Genomic DNA, 22,267 nt, shown 5'->3' with positions numbered 1-22,267 from the left:
ATCCCTCCCTACTGTTGTAATCTCATCTTTACACCTCTATTCAAACTTGATTTTGGGAAAAAAAAACCTTCAGGTCGCAAACACCAAGCCCTAAATATCCCAAATAAAACTTCCAACTCACTACCAAATTTTTCGACACCAAAATTGTGAAATTTTACATTGCTTATGAGAATACCATTAAAAATGAATCGATCAATTCCTGCTGCCAAACTTCTCCAAACCCCAACAAAATCCCCACCATCCAAACTTACCTCTACCACTGACATTTTACTCTGAAGATAATCTAGGGCTTCTATTAGAGTCTTTGACACAATCCATCCTTCTATACCCTTTTGCCATTGCCTCTTGTTCTTCACATAATCTCGAGAATGACAATCAAAACCTCTCAAAATGACTAGGTAAATCTTTTCAACCCACTGTGTTCTATACTCTTCTAACTTTTTTATCTCATCATAAAAAATAACCCTTTTGGAACTCTCTGGCAAAAATTCACCATAACTATTTGAATTACTTTCCATTTCTATTTTATCATCCTCATCCATTCCCATCTCAAGGAAAAAGACATCCTCAGACCATTCCTTTAGAACAGATTCAAAGTAATGAGCAACATTGATAGAAATTGTAACTTTAATTACAACATCATGATCTGTTAAGGCAGTCAAACCTTCAGCTTCTTGGCAGTGGATAAGTATAGAATCAAAAAAATTTCTTATAATACAAATACTTGCAAATCTGAGAAATTTTGACCTCAAAAATACACTAGGCAATGATCGACATCGATCAATAACAGATGCTAGATGGCAAAGAAAGGCATTATAAATCATGAGACTTGTGATCCCAGAATGGTCTACCAAAGACTTAATCCTTTTGTCAAAAGCTATCATCAAATCAATGACATGTAGCCATAATACTCTAGCAGATGACTGAATCCCTGTAACCCTCTCTTCAGCTAGTTGACTAATGTAACTAGGGAAAATTTCTTTTGCCAAGTAAGTGGTTAAAGAGGTTACCATTGCTGAGATCCATTCTTCTCTACAACTATAACCTACTGTCATACCCTAATTTCGTCCGGGGACCATCCATTTGTTGGGATGCGACCCCCGTTTGACCACTTCGAGGTACTTGGCGTCCATTGTTGCGCAATCCATGAAGTTCTGTAACATGCCGGAAGTCAAAAGAATGTATTGTTGCATAATCCGTGAAGTTTCGCAACATTCCGGAAGCCAAAGAAGGCATGATTGCGTAATCCGTAAGGTTTCGTGACATTATGGAAAGAAAACGAGTAGCGTTGCGAAATTCGTAAAGTTCCGTAACGTTTCGAAAAAAGACTCAGCAAAAAAGGAAGGGGGTGTATTTAGTAAACAGGGGGTGTAAATAGAAACCAGGCCCACTTGGGCCTTCCAGGAAGTTCCACCAGAAGGCGATGCCTTCTGGAGGAAGCAACCTAGCTCGTCTGGGCGAGCTGGGTGGCAAACTTCTCCTTCTTTTCCCTATAAATAGGGGCAGGAGGGAAGAACAAAGATGTTCAACCCTCCTGGTATCTGAGAATCACTTAAAATTAGTGAGAAAAATTGTTTCCGTGAAGAAAATCCAAGCCGAGGCGCTTCCGTAACGCTTCCGAGACGTTTCCGTGAGCGATTTCGCAAAGATTTTCCATCGTTCTTCGTTCGTTCTTCATCGTTCTTCAGTCTTCAACCGATAAGTTCCCAAAATCGAACTTTTCAATTCATTCTATGTACCCTTAGTGGTCTCCACTTGTTTCGTGTGCTTTTATTTTCATTTCATTTACTTTTCGTACCCCCTTTTGACGTGTTTTAGTTATTTATTTAAGTCATTTTCTCGCCTAATCAAAAAATAAAATAAATTTCCATCGATCATTCGTATTGTAACATCTTTTAATTTCTGTTAAAATGAAATCCGATCGTTCGGTCATGCCGTAACCACGTTTAAAACCAAAAAGAGGCAAAATAATAATATAATAATCAAAAAATATCTTTTAGTAAAATAAAAAAAAAATCAATCGGACATTTTTCTTTGGGATTTTTTCTTTCTTAATCGAATTGACTAATAACCAAAGTGAAACTAAGGCTAAAATCAATTCATAAATCAAAGTTTTGTCATCACCTAAAAAAGCCATTTTTAAAGGTCCAATGCCTTGAAATGGTTTTTTCCGCTTTTATTGGTTAAACGTAGATTTCTAAAGGCCTAAAATCAACATGTAGCTTTATTACCTCTTTCAAAAACTAATAAGAGATCATTAATGGTTCAATGCCTTAATGTTTCTCTCCTTTCAAAAAGAACCGAAAGATTGTTTAATGGTTCAACGCCTTAAATGACCTTCCAATCAAAATATATCTTGCAAAAAAGATAAAAACAACTTAACCAACGCTTAGTTCTCAAAGAACTATGTAGGTCTGATTTCCTTATCACAATTGAGGAATACGTAGGAGCAAGGGAAACACCCTCGTCAACCACAAAAAGATAAAAATATAAAAAGGCATAAAAAGACAGAAGAACATAAAAAAGGGAAAATAACATAAATTGAAGTCATATTTGCACATTTGATTAAAGGCTGCTGTCTCTTGTGACGGACGTGTGGGATGCTAGTACCTTCCTCGTGCGTAAATACAACTCCCGAACCTTTCACTTAAAGTTCGTAGACCACGTCTTTTTCCAGTTTTTCTGACGTTTTCCTCAAATAAACGTTGGTGGCGACTCCGCGCGTATTCCTTTCTTGGAAGACGCACCCGCGAGTCAGGCGTCGCCCTCCCGCCGAAGGGTAGGTTACGACAGTTGGTGACTCCGCTGGGGACTATTTTTAGAGAGTTAGACCATTTAATCTTGTGCAATGTTTTATCATGACTTTCTCCTTTGTTGGTTTCCCTTATTTTTCTTATGTTATTGTATATATAACTCTTTGATGCTTTTAGTGTGTTTTAAAATGTATGCATGAGGTAAATATTTATTCATTTGATGCACAGAAACACCAACACTATTTGCACACACGGTGAGTTGAAAAAAGGGCCCTATACCCAGGTTTTTGGAATATAAGGAGTGGAGGTGAATCTGTGATCATGCTAGGTCTCCGACTTGCTCGATTACGTCTCCTCCACAAGTGCCAATGCTAGGAGAATTGGAGCAACTTGGGCAAAAAGGAAGGAAGGAGATACCCATGCCGTCACTTCGGCGCTCGCATGGGTCAAGCCTCTGAACACCTCTCATGGTACCCAACAGTATGCGCAACATCATCTGAGCTTCTCAGCTCGCGCCGGGAACTCATCCAATTCAGCACCCGCATAGCCTAGAGCGTATACCCCCATCCAGAGGGAGGCCTCCCATGCTCCGGCTTCAACCACGACTCGCCCGGCCGGCAATGCCCACTTTGGTGCCGGTTCCAACGTGATGAGGAACTTTCCCCCGAGGCCGATTCCAGAATTCACCCCGATCCCAATGACGTACGAAGACCTCTTGTCATCCTTCATCGCCAACCAAATGGCCGTAATAACTTCCGGGAAGATCTACCAACATCCTTTCCCAAAATGGTATGACCCCGACGCAACTTGCGCATACCATGGGAAAACCCCGGGCCACTCCACCGAAAAATGCCTGGCCTTTAAATACAAGGTCCAACATTTGATAGACGCCGGATGGCTGATGTTTCAAGAGGATCGACCCAACGTGAAAACAAACCTGCTCGCCAATCATGGAGGGGGAGCAGTTAATGCCATTGTGTCGGATAGGTCCCGTAGGTCTAAGCCTTTAAAGGATGTGGCGACCCCTAGGAGGTTTATCTGTGAGGCCCTACAAAAAGGGGGTGTAATTCCCCACGGTGGTCATGAAGAGGATTCTTGTTTGTTGCATCCCGATGAGCTACATAACATGGAAACATGTTTAGCAGTGGAGGACTTGTTGCAACAGATGATAGATCAAGGCCGACTGGAAGTCGGCGATGAGGGGAGGGAAGAACAGTATATATGTATGCAGTCCGTAGATGAAAGAAGTTTTGGGAGGCCTAAACCTTTGGTGATATATTTCACCAAGGACGCAGCTCCACAAAAGCCCCGATACCCCTAGGTAGTTAAACCTGTTCCTTTCCCATACCGAAACAGCCACGCAGTCCCATGGAGGTATGCACCTCCAAGTGAAAGGAAAGAAGAGGCCACCAACATCAGCTCGTTGTCAGCTAAGGTGACCAATATCATGAGGCTGAGCGGTGTGACCCGCAGCGGTCGCGTGTTTGCACCCCCCGACTTGCCAACACAACCCGCAAACGTTAAAGGTAAGGCAAAGATGATGGAAGAACAAAATGACAAAACGAACCTCACTTCAAACGAGGATATTCCGATGAAAGGTCTTCCGAAAAAAAGGGATGGTTGTGGCAAGAAGGAAGTGTCGCTAGAGGAAGCGAGCGAGTTTCTCCGCATTATTCAGCAAAGTGAGTTCAAGGTTATTGAGCAGCTCAACAAAACCCCGGCTAGGGTCTCTCTTTTAGAACTACTCATGAACTCTGAGCCTCATCGAGCTTTGCTAGTAAAGGTCTTGAACAAAGCCCATGTGGCCCAAGATATCTCTATAGAAGGCTTTGTAGGACTCGTCAATAATATCACTGCCAACAACTATCTCGCCTTCACTGAAGAAGAAATCCCGGCCGAGGAGAGAGGGCATAACAGGGCTTTGCATGTATCAGTCAAATGCATGGACCACGTCGTGGCCAAGATGCTCATCGATAACGGTTTCAGTTTAAACGTAATGCCCAAAAGCATGTTGGAGAAATTACCGTTTAATGCTTCCCATCTAAAGCCAAGTTCCATGGTGGTCCGTGCCTTTGACGACACCTGCCTAGAGGTTAGGGGAGAGATCGACCTCCCTGTACAGATAGGCCCCCATACCTGTCAGGTTACCTTTCAAATAATGGATATTAACCCCGCTTACAGCTGCCTTTTGGGACGCCCGTGGATCCACTCGGTAGGAGTCGTTCCCTCTACACTTCACCAAAAATTGAAATTCATAGTAGAGGGACATTTGATTATCGTATCGGGCGAGGAAGACATCTTGGTGAGTTGCCCGTCCTTTATGCCATATGTGGAAGCCGCGAAGAAGTCATTAGAAACAGCCTTCCAGTCATTTGAGGTGGTAAGCATTGCCTCTGTAGATTTCTTCTCTGGGCAACCTTGCCTGTCCGATACGACAGTAATGGTGGCCCGAGTGATGTTGGGGAATGGTTACGAGCTCGGAATGGGTTTAGGCAAGGACAATGACGGTAGAACCAGCTTGATAAGCGCCAGAGGAAACCGTGGGAAGTTTGGGTTAGGCTATAAACCCACACAAATGGACATACGGAAAAGCGTAGCGGGAAGGAAGAGCGGAGGTCAAGGCTCGCGATTGGGACGAGAAGTCGAAGGGGGCCCGCCCTGCCACATCAGTAGAAGCTTTATAAGCGCAGGTCTAGGACACGAAGGCCAAGTCATTGCGATATGTGAAGATGATTCTCCGGGTGGGTCGGATATGGTACGACCATGCCCTCTTGGTTTCCGACTTGGAAATTGGCGAGTGGAGGAGCGCCCGGACATTTACGCAACAAGCATAATGTAACCCTTTGTGGCTTTTAAACTCCACAATTGGGCCTAGGCTTTAGAGTTTCCTTTTGTTATGGCTTTATGTCTTTTGTTCCTGAATTTATAATGCAAAGATCTTTCTTCATCTGTTCCTACGTCTCTACCCATTCTCATCCATTTGCATGTTTATTTTTTTACGTTTAAAACGCTAGATTTAACAATGAGTCCCTCAAAGGTACTAATATCTGGGACCCGACCATCGATTTCGAGCAAGAAACGGATCAGACGAAGGATGAAAAGGACGAGGATGTGGGACTTCCCCCGGAGTTGGAGAAGATAGTCGCCCATAAGGACCAAGAGATGGGACCTCATCAAGAAGAGACGAAACTAGTGGACTTAGGGACCGACAGTGGGAAAAAAGAAATAAAGATAGGCACGGGTATGACCGCACCCATCCGTGCAGAATTGACAGCCCTGCTAAAAGACTACCAAGACATCTTTGCTTGGTCGTACCAAGATATTCCCGGTTTGAGTTCTGACATTGTACACCACTGATTACCTCTAAATCGCGAGTGTTCCCCGGTGAAACAAAAGCTGAGGAGGATGAAGCCTGAGACATCCTTGAAAATAAAAGAAGAGGTAAAGAAACAATTTGACGCTGGTTTTTTGGCTGTCGCTCAGTACCCAGAATGGGTTGCCAACATTGTACTAGTTCCTAAGAAGGATAGGAAGGTGCGAATGTGTGTAGATTATCGGGACCTGAATCGAGCAAGTCCCAAAGACAATTTCTCTCTGCCGCACATCGATATCCTCGTGGATAATACGACCAATTTTGCTTTGTTTTCCTTCATGGATGGGTTTGTAGAAGGATTGTAGAAGCAAAGCTTCATGGTGAATCAAAGGTGATTCAAAGGTGTTTTGATGATAATAATGATGATGACAAAAGATGATGACAAAAAGCTCAAAGATCAATCAAAGAACAACTCAAGTGAATCAAGAACAATTCAAGAGTTCAAGATAAGACTCAAGAAGAAAGTTTAGAGTCAAGAATCAAGAATCAAGAATCAAGAGAAGGCTTAATCAAGATAAGTATGAAATTTTTTTCTCAAAAATTGAGTAGCACATGATTTTTCTCAAAACATGTTTACCAAAGAGTTTTTACTCTCTGGTAATCGATTAGCAGATTGTTGTAACTAATTACTAGTAGCAAAATGAGTTTGAAAAAGTTTTCAAATAGAATTTACAACGTTCCAATTAATTTCAAAAAGCTGTAATCGATTACAATGTTTTGGTAATCGATTACTAGTGCCTTTGAACGTTGAAATTCAAATTCAAATGTGAAGAGTCACATCCTTTCACATAAAAGCTTTGTGTAATCGATTACACTTATTTGGTAATCGATTACCAGTGACTGTTTCTGAATAAATCAAAAGATTTAACTCTTCAAATGGTTTTTGACTTTTTCAAACTAGTTTTAAGTTTTTTTCTAAAAGTTATAACTCTTCTAAATGGTCTTCTTGACCAGACATGAAGAGTCTATAAAAGCAAGGCTTTGTTTTGCAATTTAATAAATTCCTTCAATCTTGAATAATTTTCCAATCAATCTCTTACAATCCTTTACAAGCCTTGAATCTCTTTGAACTTCTTCTTCTTTGTACCAAAAGCTTTATGGTTTTCCAAACCTTGAAAACTTGTGCTATTCATCTTTTCATTCTCTTCTCCCTTTGCCAAAAAGAGTTCGCCAAGGACTAACCGCCTGAATTCTTTTTGTGTCTCTCTTCTCCCTTTTCCAAAAGAACGAAGGACTAACCGCCTGAATTGTTTTGTGTCTCCCTTCTCCATTGTCAAAGAATTCAAAATGACACAGTCTGAGAATTCTTTTGATTCTTCCCTTTCCTTTATACAAAAGTGTTCAAAGGACTAACCACCTGAGAATTCTTTTGTATCCCCATTCACAAAGTATCAAAGGTTTAACCGCCTGAGATCTTTGTCTTAACACATTGGAGGGTACATCCTTTGTGGTACAAGTAGAGGGTACATCTACTTGGGTTTGACTGAGAACAAGAGATGGTACATCTCTTGTGGATCAGTTCTAGTGGATGATACATCCACTAGGGTTTCAAAGAGAACAAGGGAGGGTACATCTCTTGTGGATCTTTGCTTGTAAAAGGATTTTTACAAGGTTGAAAGAAATCTCAAGGACCACAGGTCGCTTGGGGACTAGATGTAGGCACGGGTTGTTGCCGAACTAGTATAAAAACTCTTGTGTGTTTGTTTCTTTCTTCCCTACTCTTTTACTTTCCACTGTGCATTTAATTTCCGCTTTTACTTTCTGTTAAGTTTCTCTTATACTCCTCATTCTCTTAACAATTTAGTAAAAGCCTTAGAAGAGTAATTTTATAATTAGTAAAGGCTTAGGAATAATTAATTCAACCCCCCTTCTTAATTATTCTGAGGCCACTCGATCCAACAGGGTTCTCCGGTTACAATCAGATAAAAATGGCGCCTGAGGATATGGAAAAGACTACCTTCGTCACCCTGTGGGGAACATTCTGTTATAAGGTGATGTCCATTGGACTCAAGAACGCCGAGGCAACTTATCAACGGGCTATGATGGCTTTGTTCCATGATATGATGCACCGAGAAATCGTAGTCTATGTGGATGACATAATTGCCAAGTCTAAGACCGAGGAGGAACACCTTGTCAACCTGCGGAAGTTGTTCGAAAGTCTTAGGAAGTATCAATTGAGGTTAAACCCCGCTAAGTGCACCTTCAGGGTCAAATCAGGGAAATTGCTAGGTTTCATCGTGAGTCGGAAAGGGATAGAGGTGGACCCTGAAAAGGTGAAGGCCATACTAGAGATGCCGGAATCTCATACCGAGAGGCAGGTCCGAGGTTTCGTGGGACGTTTGAATTATATTGCCAGATTCATATCACAACTCACTGCTATTTGTGAGTCGTTGTCCAAACTCTTACGCAAAAACCAATCTGTCCGCTGGAACGAGGATTGTCAAGAGGTGTTTGGAAGGATCAAACAGTGTCTCATGAACCCTCCTATGCTTATGCCGCCAGCACCCGGAAGGCCTCTCATCTTATATATGACAATTTTGGACGAGTCGATGGGGTGTATGCTGGGGCAACATGACGAGTCCGGGATGAGAGAGCGCGTTGTCTACTACTTGAGTAAGAAGTTCACGGCCTGTGAAATGAATTACTCCCTGCTCAAAAGAACGTGTTGCGCTTTAGTCTGGCCGTCCCACCTGTTGGATCGAGTGGCCTCAGAATAATTAAGAAGGGGGGGTTGAATTAATTATTCCTAAACCTTTACTAATTAAAAAATTACTCTTTCAAGGCTTTTACTAAATTGTTAAGAGAATAAGGAGTAGAAGAGAAACTTAACAGAAAGTAAAAGCGAAAATTAAATGCACAGTGGAAAGTAAAAGAGTAGGGAAGAAGGAAACAAACACACAAGAGTTTTTATACTGGTTCGGCAACAACCCGTGCCTACATCCAGTCCCCAAGCGACCTGCGGTCCTTGAGATTTCTTTCAACCTTGTAAAAATCCTTTTACAAGCAAAGATCCACAAGGGATGTACCCTCCCTTGTTCTCTTTGAACCTAGTGGATGTACCCTCCACTAGAACTGATCCACAAGAGATGTACCCTCTCTTGGTCTCAGTCAAACCCAAGTAGATGTACCTTCTACTTGTACCACAAAGGATGTACCCTCCAATGTGTTGAGACAAAGATCTCAGGCTGTTAAACCTTTGATACTTTGTGAATGGGGATACAAAAGAATTCTCAGGCGGTTAGTCCTTTGAACACTTTTGTATTAGGGAAAGGGAAAAATCAAAAGAATTCTCAGACTGTGTCATTTTGAATTCTTTGACAAGGGAGAAGGGAGAAACAAAAGAATTCAGGCGGTTAGTCCTTTGTTCTTTTGGAAATGGGAGAAGAGAGACACAAAAAGAATTCAGGCGGTTAGTCCTTGGCGAATTCTTTTTGGCAAAGGGAGAAGAGAATGAAAAAGATGAATAGCACAAGTTTTCAAGGTTTGGAAAACCAGAAAACTTCATAAAGCTTTTGGTACAAAGAAGAAGAAGAAGTTCAAAGAGATTCAAGGCTTGTAAAGGATTGTATGAAATAAGTGTTCAAGATTATTGAAATGTAAAACAAAGCCTTGCTTTTATAGACTCTCCATGTCTGGTCAAGAAGACCATTCAGAAGAGTTATAACTTTTAGACAAACTTAAAACCCATTTGAAAAAGTCAAAACCTTTTTGAAGAGTTACATCTTTTGATTTTTCAAAAACAGTCACTAGTAATCGATTACCAAATAAGTGTAATCGATTACACAAAGCTTTTGAGTGAAATCATGTGACTCTTTACTTTTAAATTTGAATTTCAACGTTCAAGGACACTGGTAATCGATTACCAAAACATTGTAATCGATTACAGCCTTTTGAAAATATTTGGAACGTTGTAAATTCAATTTGAAAACTTTTTCAAACTCATTTTGCTACTGGTAATCGATTACAACAATATGGTAATCGATTACCAGAGAGTAAAAACTCTTTGGTAAAGGTTTTGTCAAAAACTCATGTGCTATTCAAAGTTTTGAAAAAAACTTTTTAATACTTAGCTTGATTGGGTCTTTTCTTCATTCTTGAATCTTGAGTCTTGAATCTTGATCTTGATTCTTGAGATCTTGAATCTTGAATCTTGATTCTTGATTCTAGGCTTTCTTCTTGAGTCTTGAACTCTTGACTTGTTCTTGATTCACTTGAGTTGTTCTTTGATCTTTGAGGTTTTTGTTCATCACCTTTGTCATCATCTTTTGTTGTCATTATTGTTATCATCAAAACACCTTTGAATCACATTCACCATGAAGCCTTTCTTCTACACCACCGGCTAAGACAATACATGTTGAGCCATACCACCTGGTTGATATCCAAGATGGACCCGGTTAAGTACATTTTTGAGAAGCCTGCTCTCACAGGACGGATCGCCCGATGGCAAGTCTTGTTATCCAAGTTTGATATAGTTTACGTCACCCAAAAGGCGATAAAAGGAAGCGCCTTGGCAGATTATTTGGCTCAGCAGCCTCTCAACGACTATCAGCCCATGCATCCCGAATTCCCGGATGAGGACATCATGGCCTTGTTTGAGGAAAAACTAGACGAAGACCGGGACAAGTGGACCGTGTGGTTTGATGGAGCGTCAAACGTTCTAGGCCATGGCATTGGAGCAACATTGGTCTCGCCAAACAATCAATGTATACCTTTCACAGCCAGGCTGGGGTTTGACTGCACCAACAATATGGCCGAGTATGAAGCGTGCGCCTTGGCCGTCCAGGCGGCAATTGACTCTAATGTCAAACTGCTCAAAGTATATGGGGACTCAGCACTGGTGATTCACCAGCTGAGAGGGGAATGGAAAACTAGGGACCCCAAGCTGATACCCTACAAAGCCTATATCAAGGAGTTGGCTGATTCCTTTGATGAAATCTCCTTCCATCACATTCCCCGGGAGGAAAATCAAATGGTGGACGCGCTTGCTACTTTGGCGTCCATGTTCCAGCTAACACTGCACGGGGACCTACCATACATTGAGTTCTGGTGTCGTGGCAGACTCGCGCATTGCTGTTAGGTGGAAGAGGAACGAGACGATAAGCCTTGGTATTTCGATATCAAGCGGGTCGTTGAAAGCAAAGAGTACCCATCGGGGGCTTCCGATAATGACAAGAGGACATTGAGGAGATTGGCGGCCGGTTTCTTCATGAGCGGGAGCATACTATATAAAAGAAACCATGACATGAACCTCCTGTGATGCATGGATGCCAAACATGTGAACCACATGATCGAGGAAGTCCACGAAGGTTCGTTTGGAACGCACGCCAATGGGCATGCTATGGCCAGGAAGATCCTGAGAGCAGGTTATTACTGGCTCACCATGGAAAGTGATTGCTGCACCCATGTAAGGAAATGCCATAAATGTCAAGCGTTCGCGGATAATGTCAATGCCCCGCCACATCCTCTGAATGTCATGTCCGCCCCTTGGCCTTTTTCCATGTGGGGGATAGATGTCATCGGGGCCATCAAACCCAAGGCTTTGAACAATCATCGCTTCATTCTCGTGGCAATATATTATTTCACCAAATGGGTCGAAGCGACTTCCTACACCAATGTCACGAGGAGTGTAGTGGTCAGATTCATAAAGAGGGAGCTGATTTGTTGGTATGGACTCCCTAGGGAGATCATTATTGACAATGGCACCAATCTGAATAACAAAATGATGCAGGAAATGTGTGTAGATTTCAAAATCCAGCATCACAACTCCACGCCCTACCGACCAAAGATGAACGGAGCCGTGGAAGCAGCCAACAAGAATATTAAGAAAATTATTCAAAAGATGACAGTGTCTTACAAAGATTGGCATGAGATGTTGCCTTTTGCCTTGCATGGATACCGAACTTTGGTACGAACTTCTACTGGGGCAACACCGTATTCCTTGATTTATGGAACGAAAGCGGTACTCCCGTTTGAAGTAGAGGTCCCTTCCCAGAGGATACTAGCAAAATCAGGTTTAGAAGAATCAGAGTGGGCTCAAACATGCTACGACCAACTCAACCTTATTGAAGGTAAGCGCTTGACGACCATGAGCCATAGGCGCCTATATCAACAAAGAATGAAGAATGCGTTCGACAAGAAGGTGCGCTTGCGCAATTTCCATAAGGGGGACCTTGTGCTGAAAAAGATGTCCCACGCTGTTAAATATAATCGAGGGAAGTGGGCCCCGAACTACGAAGGGCATTTCGTTGTGAAAAGGGCTTTTTCCGGAGGGGCCCTGGTGCTCATCAACATGGATGGCGAGGAGCTACCTTCACCCGTGAACTCCGATGTTGTCAAGCGATACTACGCTTAGAATCTGGGGCAATTGAGGATATCACTGCATGTTCTTTTATTTTTGTGTGATCTTCTTGGTTTCCCCCAGGGATTCCTATCCGCTGTAATTTTCTCATCACGGTCTTTTAAAAGAAGAGAACATGAGATTGAGGCTTCAGTCCTCACTTTGTGCTTTAAACCATGTGCAGTTTGTGACAACCTGAGCCTTTTCATGGGATGCCCCAAGCGCTTAATTAAAACTAAACCTAACCAGCTTTCACTAAAAAGATTGTTGCATTTGAAAACATTCATGCATATGCATACACATGCATATTTTGTTATCTTATGACAGGAGCATAATTGTCTTAGGCAGTGGTCAAATGCCGAGACGAGGCTAAAGGCATAAACCGATCAAGGTAAAACGGTAACGCGACCACAGTTTTGCTGCGCGATGTCGTTTCCTACTTTCAGGTACTTAGGGACGGACGCAAGTAGAGGCTAGGGTCACGATTGATAGATCGTCGTCCCTTGCCCAACTCTGGACAAATGGAAAGCAGCGCTGGGAGGCAGCCTAGTATCCTTTGAATTCCCAGTAATTATTACTGTTGCATCTTTAAAGTAAATATTGGATGCCTGATCTACCCTAAGGGGGTTCGAGTAAGCGAACGCCGACCCGTAGAGAGTCATACTTATGTCTTCTCTAAAAAAAAATGCAGGTTAGCTCGCCTGGGCGAGCAACCCCTGCACGAGATGGGTTAAAAGAGGGGGAGGGGAACGTTTTCTTCACCCAAAACTCCCCCCCCCCCCCACTTTCAAAAAACGCAAAGCCACGGGACTTGCTGTTTTTGCGCCCCTAAGCCACCTTTGGTTGCATTTTGCTTTCATTTTTTATACTCCTACTCTCTCCAACAAGTAAATACCTCATTCTTGGGCTCTCTAGCTTCCCATTGATGTATTTTGGTGCTCTAAGTTGCATGTATTTGCTCAAAAACGTGAGGGGTTTATCCTTGAATTGTTGCTTGTTTTTGTTGAATTAAGGGGTTGAAGGGGATGGCCTTTGGCCTAGGTTGTGTTCTGAAATAATGGGGCATGACACATTGCCCCCATTCCCTTGATTTTCATGTCCCAAACATGCGCCCACCAAGTGTTCGGTGAAATGCCTAAATGGCATTTGCACATGATTTTGTGAAACTTAGCTTGTGGAACGAATTATGCATATATGGCTGCCATTGTGAGTGTATGGGCAATTTTGTAGAAGCTAGACTAAAGTGCCAAAAGCATGACTTACGCCTAGGAATCTAAGTTTTTGGTTTTGAATGTAAAAGATGCATGAATATTAGAACATGTTTGTGAGGTCTTTGACTAGAATTTGAATTTGCTGCCTCATGAGGAGTGCCTTGCACCTAGGTAGCATGAAAAATACCTTTCAATAATATGTATATATATGTTGAATTAAAATTCCTTGCAAAATGTGTGAATATATAGCAAAAAATACCTTTCAATAGTATGTATATATAGCATGAAAATGCCTTGCAAAGTGTGTGAATATATAGCAAAAAATACCTTTCAATATTATGTATATATGTTGAAGATATAGCTTGAAAATGCCTTGCAAAGTGTGTGAATATACAACAAAAAATGCCTTTCAAAATGTGTATATGTTGGATAGGTAGTGTAAAAATGCCTTTCAAAATATGTATATTTGTGAGTAGGTAGCATAAGGAGCCTTTCAAAAGAAATGTGCATGTATGTGGGATGTAGCATGAAAATGCTTGTAAAAAATATACGTGGATATGTGTCACAAAATGCCTTTCACCAAATAAAATTATTATGTGTGTGTGTGTGTGTGTAAATGCATGTATATAGGTATGCATCATAAAATAGCACGTGCCCCAATATGATTGTTTTGTAAAGTGCATGTTGACACTCGCACCATATAAGTGTTGTTTGGCTCTTGTTTGTAATGATTGGTATTTCCTTGTGAATTAACTTTCTAAATGTTTGTTCTCACAGGAAATGGCTCCGAAAAAGCTTTCGCGAAGAGATCTAGGAGGGATGCCGCGGATGAAGGGACCAGTGCTGCCCTTGAGTTTGATAGCCATCGTTTCAGGAGCGTCGAGCACCAGCAGCGCTTTGAGGCCATCAAAGGATGGTCGTTCCACAGAGAAAGACGCGTCCAGCTCAGGGACGATGAGTACACGAATTTTCAGGAAGAGATAGCCCGCCGACATTGGACGTCGCTGGTGACTCCCATGGCTAAGTTTGACCCTGAGATAGTCCTGGAGTTTTATGCTAATGCTTGGCCCACAGAAGAGGGAGTGCGAGACATGCGGTCATGGGTGAGGGGTCAGTGGATTCCCTTTGACGCGGATGCCCTCAGCCAGTTCCTGGGTGACCCGCTAGTGTTGGAGGAAAGCCAGGAGTGCGAGTTTAGTCAGAGGAGGAACAGGGCTGATGGGTTCGACGAGGAGGCCATTTCCCAGCCATTACGCACACCGGGGCAGGATTTCGCCCGGACCGCTGAACGGAGGCGGGTGAGGATCATGCGCACCAGCATGACCACCTTGACCTAGATGTGGATGAGATTGCTGCTCAACAATGTCTTGCCTAGTGATCATAACTCTGACATTCCTTTGCCGATGTGTCAGCTGGTGTATGCCATCCTGACACGGATGAGCGTCCATGTGGCTCAGTTGATTGCTGACGCCATCTATTTATTTGCAGGTATGCCACCCACTAGGAACCCTTTAGACCCGGATAACAAGGCCCTGGGGTTTCCGGCATTGATCACGGGCCTCTACCAGTCATTCGGGGTTCCCTTCACTCCTAGTAAGGTGATCCGACCGCTGATAACCTGGGCCTTCATTGAGAAGTATTGCACGCCTAGGCAGGCGCATGGTGATGCACCTCAGGCCGCAGATGCACCGCCACCACCTCATTAGGCTGATCCTGCTGGGTCACTAGGCATGGAGCATTATCTATAGCACTTGGTTCGCCAACAGGCGGCCAACCACCGGGGGCAGGTGCAGATACATGAGTGTCTCTACCAGCTCAGCCTCAGTCAGCAGGGGCAGGGTTTTGCTCCTTTTGTGTGCCCTACTCCAGAGCAGTTTAGGGCTGAGGTCGCATGGCCCGAAGATTGGCCCGAGGCCCATGCAGGGGAGGCGCCTACAGGATCTCCCGGCGATGCAGAGGAGGCCCGTATGGATGAGGAAATGACGGACTTGCTCGTTTTCTTGGGAGGAAGCGGAGCCACGTGACCGAGGTCACCACACCTTTTTAATGACATTTTTCTATTAGTTTGCTATTGACGTTTTCTGTTATTGTCTATATTGATGTTGACATTACTATTTTCTGTTTTTGTGCATATGGTTACCAACATTACTATCATTATTATTCGTTTCTGTTAGAAATTTTTGGCATTATGGCTTTTAGTTATTTCGTCACCGTTTTTGCGACTTACCATTTTGTGCGTTTTTCGTTTACCTTGTGGTTAGACGTAAGTAGGTAGTGTGCGCCCTCGTCCGCATGACCTTTTTAGAGAGAAAAAGAAAAAAAAGAAAAAAAGGAGAGAGGAAATGAACAAATGATAAATAACTTTAAAAAGAAAAAAGAGAGGAAAAGGAAAAGAGAGCAAGTAAGAAAAGAAAAATAAGGAAGAAAAAAAGAAAATAATAAAAAATAAAAAGTTGTCTAGCTAAAAACAACATGCTTGTGAAAAGAGATAACTTCCAACTTTTCTTTGGAAAAAATTCACTGATCATAACCAATTTTTGAAAAAAAATGTGTATACACTTGAAGGGTGAGTGCTATGAAAGTTTTCTCGAACGCCCAAAAATGGACTTGGATGAATGCATAAATTGATAAAAGAACATATTTTGGAAACATTTGGTCGAGTTAAATAGGAAAAATGAATCCTGAGCTCTAGTGTCACATGACCATAAAAACTTGATGCTTGAGTGTCCACATGGGTGCATGCATGACCAGTTTTGCATAAAATTTCCTAATCATCATTGTTGCATGTGTGTCACGGAAATAACGTGGGACATCCCCTTTATCCCTGAACCACTGGCCAGACCAACACCCTGACATATCCGTTCTACAAGCCTTGAGCCAAAGTCCCAACTCACCATAAACCTTGCCCTCAAAAGAAAACAAAAAGGAGAAAATTCCCGATCAAAAGAATCAGCAAAAAGCAAAAAGAGAAAATTCCCAATCAAGAAAAAATGGGAGAAAGCAAAAAAAGAAAGAGAATTCCCAATCAAGGATCGGAAGAAAACTGAAGAAATATGCAGAAAAGGTATTTGGACTAGACAATATCTGAACAACACAGAATTGTCACCAAGTAAACAAGAAAAGAAAGGAAACCACGATCTAAAGTGGTCCTCTCCCTTTGATTGCCAACCAAAATCCTGTGCGTCGGTGACTTGTTCACCTTACACTAAACAAAAACAGAAAAGGAAAAGGCCAAGAACACTCAAAGCCCAAATTTCCACAAGAAACAAACCATTCCCGAGGAAAAGTCCTATTGATCCATGATCACACATGTAATCTTTGATTTGATAGGAAATGATTTGCAAAATCAAGTCGTGACATATTTATGGTTCGGAATTAGGATGAAACACTTACCTGTGTGAGATTGATAAACTTTGAGTGATTTTCTTCTATTTTTGTTGGACCCAGTGTTTCCTCTAAAGGGTCATTTAGAAACGAAATGCTAACATCCAAAATCTCATATATGGTTATGAGAAGATTTCATCAACATACTCTCCTTCCCCGATAGACACATCTGTTTTTCATCCAAAAAAAGCACATCTTGCTCTGATCAGTTGGAAGTTTTGTCTCTTTACTAAAGCATGTTCGCATTTTAGTAAAGAAAACGCCGAGACTATTTTAGTCTCACAGGTTATCCAGAATTACGTAGGTCTGGGTTCCTCATTGAGGATACGTAGGAGCAAGAGCCTCGATTTTGTCGGCTGCCCCACAATCTCTGTCATACTGACCCTGGGGTCATGTGACATGCGGAGACAAATTATGGTCATTCCACTCACCTTTTCGCCATTCAGACACAGTCATGTCCGATGGCACACAGAGACAAATTATGGTCATCTGCGTCTTTTGTCATCCAAAGGCGGCGGGCCCGATGACACGCGGAGACAAATTATGGTCATTCAGCTCACCTTTTGCCATTCAAACACAATCGTGTCCGATGGCACGCAGAGACAAATTATGGTCATTCTGCGCCCTTTGTCATCCAGAGGCGGCGGGCCCAATGACATGCGGGAACCATTTGGTCCCACACTTTTACCTTTTGTCATCCAGAGGCGGCAGCCCCGATGACATGCGGGAACCATTTGGTCCCGCACTTTTACCTTTTGTCATCCAGAGGCGGCGGGCCCGAGCACATGTAGGAACCATTTGGTCCCGCACTTTTTCACATTTTTTCATCCAGAGGCGGCGGGCCCGATGACATGCGGGAACCATTTGGTCCTGCACTTTTTACCTTTTGTCATCCAGAGGCGGTGGGCCCGATGACATGTGGGAACCATTTGATCCCACACTGTTTCACCTTTTGTCATCCAGAGGCGGCGGGCCCGATGACATGCGGGAACCATTTGGTCCTGCACTTTTTCACCTTATGTCATCCAGAGGCGACAGGCCCGATGACATGCGGGAACCATTTGGTCCTGCATTTTTTACCTTTTGTCATCCAGAGGTGGTGGGCCCGATGACATGGGGGAACCATTTGGTCCCACAGTTTTTCAACTTTTGTCATCCAGAGGCGGCGGGCCCGATGACATGCGGGAACCATTTGGTCCCGTACTTTTACCTTTTGTCATCCAGAGGCGTCAGGCTCGATGACATGCGGGAACCATTTGGTCCCGCACTTTTTACCTTTGTCATCCAGAGGCGGCAAGCCCAATGACATCCGGGAACCATTTGGTCCCACACTTTTTACCTTTGTCATCCAGAGGCGGCGGCCCCGATGACATGCAGGAACCATTTGGTCCCACACTTTTTACCTTTGTCATCCAGAGGCGGCGGGCCCGATGACATGCGGGAACTATTTGGTCCCACACTTTTTCCCTTTGTCATCCAGAGGCGGCGGGCCCGATGACATGCCGGAACCATTCGGTCCTGCACTTTTACCTTTTGTCATCCAGACGCGGTGGGCCCGATGACATGCAGGAACCATTTGGTCCTGCACTTTTACATTTTGTCATGCAGAGGCGGCGGGCCTGATGACATGCAGGAACCATTCGGTCCCGCACTTTTACCTTTTGTCAACCAGAGGCGGCGGGCCCGATGACATGAAGAGACAAATTATGGTCATCCGCACGCTTTTGCTATCTGTAAGACTCGATGAGTGATAAACGCGCAGAGACAAATTATGGTCATTCTGCGCCTTTTGTCATTTAGGAGCAACAAGTCGAGTGATAAACACGCAGAGACAAATTATGGTCATTCTGTGCCCTTTGTCATTCAGGGACAGTGAGTCGAGAGGTGGGCGGAGACAAATTATGGTCATTCCTGACACCTTTTCGCCATCCAGAGGCGATCGTGTCCGGTAGCACGCAGAGAGAAATTATGGTCATTTTGCGCCTTGCCACCCAGGCTCGATCGTGTCCGAAGACACGCAGAGACAAATTGTTGTCATTCTATGCCTTGTGTCAAGCAAGAGGAACAAACTCGACAGTATCAGGATAATGTTGGTCATTCGGTACTGATCATTTTCAAAATTTTTGCAGGTTTCGTTGGCAGGGAGATTGACCGGCCAACTGGTGTTTCGCTCGAACGAAATTAGTGTCTTATCTTTACTTCCCTTTTATCTCAAATAAAAGACAAGTAAAGAGGGGCAACTGTCATACCCTAATTTCGTCCGGGGACCATCCGTTTGTTGGGATGTGACCCTCGTTTGACCACTTCGAGGTACTTGGTGTCCATTGTTATGCAATCCGTGAAGTTTTGTAACATGCCGGAAGTCAAAAGAAAGCATTGTTGCGCAATCCATGAAGTTCCGTAACATGCCGGAAGTCAAAAGAAAGCATTGTTGTGCAATCCATGAAGTTTCGTAACATTCCAGAAGCCAAAGAAGGGATGATTGCATAATCCATAAGGTTTCGTGACATTACAGAAAGAAAACGAGTATCATTGCGAAACTCGTAAAGTTCTGTAACGTTACAGAAAAAGAATCAGGAAAAAGGTAGGGGGGTGTATTTAGTAAACAAGAGGTGTAAATAGCAACCAGGCCCACTTCGGCCTTCCAGGAAGTTCCACCAGAAGGCGGTGCCTTCTGGAGGAAGCAACCTAGCTCGCCTGGGCAAGCTGGGTGGCAAGCTTCTCCTTCTTTTCCCTATAAATTGGGGAAGGATGGAAGAACAAAGATGTTCAACCCTCCTGGTATCTGAGAATCACTTAAAATTAGTGAGAAAAATTGTTTCCGTGAAGAAAATCCAAGCCGAGGCGCTTCCGAGATGTTTCCATGAGCGATTTCGCAAAGATTTTCCATCGTTCTTCGTCATTCTTCGGTCTTCAACCGGTAAGTTCCCAAAATCGAACTTTTGAATTCATTCTATGTACCCTTAGTGGTCCCCACTTGTTCCGCGTGCTTTTATTTTCATTTCATTTACTTTCTGTACCCCCTTTTGACGTGCTTTAGTAATTTATTTAAGTCATTTTCTCGCCTAATCAAAAAATAAAAAAAATTTCCACCGATCATTCGTATTGTAACATCTTTTAATTTCTGTAAAATGAAATCCGACCGTTCGGTCATGCCGTAACCACGTTTAAAACCAAAAAGAGGCAAAATAATAATATAATAATCAAAAAATATATTTTAGTAAAATAATAAATAAAAAAATCAATCGGACGTTTTTCTTTGGGATTTTTTCTTTCTTAATCGAATTGACTAATAACCAAAGTGAAACTAAGGCTAAAATCAATTCATAAATCAAGCTTTTGTCATCACCTAAAAAAGCCATTTTTAAAGGTCCAACGCCTTGAAATGGTCTTTTCCGCTTTTATTGGTTAAACGTAGATTTCTAGAGGCCTAAAATCAACATGTAGCTTTATTACATCTTTCAAAAAATAATAAGAGATCATTAATGGTCCAATGCCTTAATGTTTTCTCTCCTTTAAAACAGAACCGAAAGATTGTTTAATGGTTCAACGCCTTAAATGACCTTCCAATCAAAATATATCTTGCAAAAAAGATAAAAACAACTTAACCAACGCTTAGTTCTCAAAGAACTACGTAGGTCTGATTTCCTTATCACAATTGAGGAATATGTAGGAGCAAGGGAAACACCCTCGTCGACCACAAAAAGATAAAAATATAAAAAGGCATAAAAAGACATAAGAACGTAAAAAAGGGAAAATAACATAAATTGAAGTCATATTTGCACATTTGATTAAAGGCTGCCGTCTCTTGCGACGGACGTGTGGGGTGCTAATACCTTCCCCGTGCGTAAATACAACTCCCAAACCATTCACTTAAAGTTCGCAGACCACGTCTTTTTTTGGTTTTTCCGATGTTTTCCTCAAATAAATGTTGGTGGCGACTCCGCGCGTATTCCGTTCTTGGAAGACGCCCCCGCAAGTCACGCGTCGCCCTCCCGCCGAAGGGTAGGTTGCGACACCTACCAACTCTGCTTCATCAACCAATGGCTGCAACAATTCATCCATAGAGTCAACATAATCCCTTGTGATTTTATATACAAGTATAAAAATAAGTTCAAGTTTATCAACCCATTTTCAGAAATGTCGTTGGCAAGCCAATGATAAGGGATTCACAATTATGTGTATTACCCAAAGTGATTGTCGTAGAGCAACTTCCCTGTCATGGCCCTCAAGTTGTCAATGTTTCCTTTGTCATTGCAACTCCTGTAGGTTGCACAAAGCAAGAAGGTTTTCAGAGTACTGGACTTTAAGATCCACTTGCATGATCAGTAGAGGATTCACAACTTGATTTGCAGTCCTTGCATCTGAATCCAAGGAGGTTAAGGCAAAAAGAGGTGGGGGCCATCCAAGTAAAGTAAGAAGTGCATGATGCTCAGCAATTTCTTGGGGCCTCAAAATAGCAAGAGCTCAGTACTCTGTCATCAACAGTTGATACAAGATGCTTCCATTGGGGATTTGTTTTTACTGTATGACCTAAGTATGAATCAGTGACTAATTATGTAGAGTATGAAGTATTATTACTCAATATAGTGGCCATTGCACTGAGCCTTCTCTTATGAATTTTAAATAAGTTAGTTAATCAAGGAAATAAAGGACGGTCCCAGTCTCTCGGTTAGACTAGCTTATTAAATAAGGAGATTCATTCTACAGCTGGAACTGTGGACAATGTGTAAAAAGACATCATAAAACTGAGGGGACCTCATTTACTTTTGGCAGCAATCTAACATTATTGGCCTAACATGAGAAGCAATCTTCATCTTTCAACTTGGTGCATTATTTACAGTCCACAACCTATATCCCATAGAAACTTGCTTTCAAAGTCTAGAGTACCCCCTCAAACACTATTCCACTAGGCATGCACATATGATATAAATTTAGACAGATATACCAATATACCATACACTAAAGCAAAGAATAAGCATTGAAGTATTAAAAAAATAAAATTCTATAATTTATTGGTTTACACAGTTGGATAAGAAAAGGATAACAGAACATATCTGTCTAAGCCTACTAGGTAATCTTAAAAGCAAATAAAAAATATGGATCATGAAAGAGAAACACATCCAAAAAAGATGTCAAAAGTAGAAACCCAAATTCTCATCAAGGGAGAGGGACAATTAACTTGGTAAATGAGATGAATCAACAGGGA

At 42.4% G+C, this 22,267-nt stretch overlaps 1 pseudogene; it reads right to left on the bottom strand.

Moving 5' to 3' along the window:
- Nucleotides 1-8: 8 nt before the first annotated feature.
- On the bottom strand, nt 9-22,040 carry LOC114386006 (annotated as a pseudogene).
- Nucleotides 22,041-22,267: the final 227 nt, after the last annotated feature.

This window comes from Glycine soja, chromosome 15 (genome assembly GCF_004193775.1).
Source record: "Glycine soja cultivar W05 chromosome 15, ASM419377v2, whole genome shotgun sequence".
Lineage (NCBI taxonomy): Eukaryota > Viridiplantae > Streptophyta > Magnoliopsida > Fabales > Fabaceae > Glycine > Glycine soja.
The sequence above is the reverse complement of the archived record's forward strand: the minus strand, read 5'-3'. Positions and strand labels throughout refer to the sequence as shown.